This window comes from Pezoporus occidentalis, unplaced genomic scaffold, assembly GCF_034315485.1.
Source record: "Pezoporus occidentalis ecotype Australia unplaced genomic scaffold, CSIRO_AGI_Poc_V1 ctg128, whole genome shotgun sequence".
Classification (NCBI taxonomy): domain Eukaryota; kingdom Metazoa; phylum Chordata; class Aves; order Psittaciformes; family Psittacidae; genus Pezoporus; species Pezoporus occidentalis.
Window position 1 is genome coordinate 151,781 of NW_026913082.1, and position 3,321 is coordinate 155,101.

The following is a 3,321-nucleotide window of genomic DNA, read 5'->3' on the forward strand; positions in this document are numbered from 1 at the left end:
AGTTTAGGACACTATGGTTTCATCCTTTCAGGCATTTTTAGGAGCAGCGCTGATGACCAGCTCATCCTGCCAAGGGCCAGAAGGTGGAGGCTGTGCACAGATTAAATCCCACATCTGGCATTTGCTCAGACCACTGCTACAAGGGAGTTTTATGTTAAACCCAAAGTTCACGTGCCAAAGCAAAGAAATGTGGTTCCCTCCAGGTAAGGCCCATAAGAGGCTTTTCACATTGGGATCTCCACTTCTTCCCTGGTCAGCACTGGTGGTAGGAACCAGCCAGGTCCTGCTATTCATTTAATCTCTGCAGAGACATGTATTTTGCTAGGAATAATAGACTCAGGAAAGAATGTTGTTGGAGGGCATTCCGAAACACTCAGGGCTTTGGGGCAAATTTTGACAAAAAGTTCTTGCCTGCAAAACAAAGTTAAAACATCGGGAAAAGTGGAAATACTTTAATTAATTTTTAATTATTTTGCTGTACATTTTTTCCTTTTAAAAATACGCTTGCCTGTCCATCTTCAAAGGTAGATTTTGGAGAATTTGAAGACTGCTGGGGAGCTGTGCTCTTGCCTGATGCAAGGTCAACCCCATGGTAGCGATAAACCTGCTTGGAGACACAAGAGGCCACCAACAATACTCTTTTTAGCAGGTTGTGAAGGTATCTGTCAATTTTTAGATATACCATGTCTTCATGCTCTCTGTTTTGTAAATCCAGGTGCAGATCTGGAACCAGAATGGGGTCAGGTTGATGCTCAATGATAGATTATTTTTACGCCACAGTCTGGGATCTTTCAAGGGGTACATTTTGTGTACCTCTGAGATATTCTCAAAGCTGAAAGGGAAGGAGGAAAATTCTGAAGTCTCTTTACACTGGGACACTTAGAGACCAGAGATGTATTTGCTCTTTTGACACCGTTCGTCTTAAAGTAGTGCTTCCTTCTAAAGACCATAACAAGGTGGATCAGATGGCTCAGGGGTAATTCTAGATATTTCAGAGGATAAAATCAGCCCCATGAAGGTGGCACACTACAGGAGCCACCTTGACAAGCTATATAATGGCAGTACAGGCAGATGGGCTTCATCTTACTCGTGAATATTCAGATATAGATGTACCTTTGATGAGCACGGTGATGGAGCTGGTTGGAATAACTGGATGTGACACACGGTTGATAACGCACAGATGGCATTTAACAAGGTAAATGAGCGAGCTGATGGGCTTCACTGGAGCCTTCAGGCAAGGCAGAGGTAGAGTTTGTGTAGCCCTGGAGTTTGAATGACACAGAGGCTATTCACAGAAGGGCTCTCTCTGTACCTGCTTGAACAGCATGTCTAGGTTCAGGGCAGCTATAACTGCCTAATTCCTCTTTCCAAGCCCTCCAAGAATTTTTCACTCTTTGGGATTGTGGTCCTTCAGAAATAGCCCTTCTATTGTTATGTAGAGCATAATGCCCATACTGAATGTAACAATTGGTGAGCTGGTTTTATTCAGATCTCATTTACTAAATCTCTTGCTGTGCATTCCAGATTTTAGAGGTTTCCAGTCTTTTTATGACTCCTCTCCACCTTTCTGAGATGTAGCCCTGCAGAGCTGAGATTTCGGAGGCCCTAGGGACTGCAGTACTGCTCTCTGGCAAGCAGATGTCCAAGTGACATGGACAAAAGGTCAATCAGCTGTAGGAGACCATGCAACCATGGTGGCCTGTGGTCACAGAGCAGCCTATAGCAGCATCGTTTGGTGATGCCAGCATCTGACTTACATTTCATTGGGGAGCCAGGATGTCTCCACCTTTGTGGAGGTGGAGCCATGGCAGAACTTGCTTGAACTGGCTTTGCTTCCATAAGGAAAAGCAAAATACCCTCCCAGTAACAGTTGTGTCTCTAATGTACCGTGGAGCTCTCTTGGATTCAGACCCACTGGGGGCAAGGAGGGTTTTCTCACTGGCTCTGGGGATGCAGGATGGGACCCTTAACTATTACTCCAAACAAAACAAGCTGTCCTGGTAATTGGGGTAGGTCTGCTCTCGCGCCAGAGCATTGAAATGTTTATTGTGTGAAACACCAGAAAAAGGAAAGGAATCTGCTGGGAGCACTTGGTTCATTCCCGTACAACATGCCCGGAGTCTCTGTTTGAATGCCGGGTCTGTGGCATGGAGACGGGAGCTTGTTTTGATAGTTTCCCTGCATTCAGAGGCATGAACACTTTACAGTTTTCTGTTTAAATGACCCATTTCTGAGAGCGGAAAGCACCAGCCAATAAGCGCCCGGGCCCCTCCGTATGTATCCGGAGTTTACAAACCGTCCGCACCGATCCGTGGTAGTTAATGGACACTCCTGCTGCTTAGGGGGGCTGGAAAACTGTTCCAGGTGACTACCAGCCTCGGCTAGAGACAACCCAGTCCCCAGAGGTCTGAGGAGACACATGAGAATGAACTCAGCGTTTCTCTCGAAGCATGACGTTGATTAATGACGGGACAGAGCTACGTCCTGCTGGCAAGCAGCTCGGTTGATGCAATCTGCGGGGAATAGCTGTATATAAAGGAACTGAGCACCAGTGTTCACAATGAGCCAGCCACTGACTGTCCGTAAGAGGCTTTCAGACATAAAATTGCAAGCAGCTTCTAGCAGTTTCAGAGCTGCACCTCATCCCCCTGGGCTTCTGTCACCTGCTCACCCATTGTCACCTGGTATTTTGGCTTCAGGCTCCCAGACACCCGCCACCGTGGGGACCAACCTCTTTTTGAGGTGGGTCTGGGGTTGGACCACACTGGCTGGTAAGAATCTGGAGCAGCGCTTCTTCTGTCAGGAACGCTGATTTTCCTTCTTTTTTGTTGTTTTAGTTCCAACCTGAGCTGCCACAGGTGATGGGTGAGGGTAGAAGAGATCATGAATTGATCTAGTCCATCTTTCTGTATAATACCAATTGCAGGAGCAGAGAGGTGGGCAAGGATGTAGGGGGGATGTTGAAGAACCTATTTCTTTTGGGGGTCTAACTGTTCACATCTGCCATCTTAAGGAATTTTAAATGTGGCCTGGGGACTTGAGCTCAACCTAAAACCTCATCTCTCCTCAGTGAACAATGGTAGGTACATCTGACATGTGGCTCCAAGCAGCCCTTCTTAGGGGTCTCTGGGCTGGGCATGGCAAAAGAACGCTCAGCACAGCAGCTTAGTTGGAGCTGAGGCTACCTGGATGTGGTCTTTTAGTCTACCTTATCTTCTCCAGGAGGACTCTGTTTTCCCATCCACCCATTGGTATGTGTGTGACAAAGGTCTATGCACCATGTGTGCTATTGCTGTGGGAGGCTGCTGCTTTCTGCTTGCT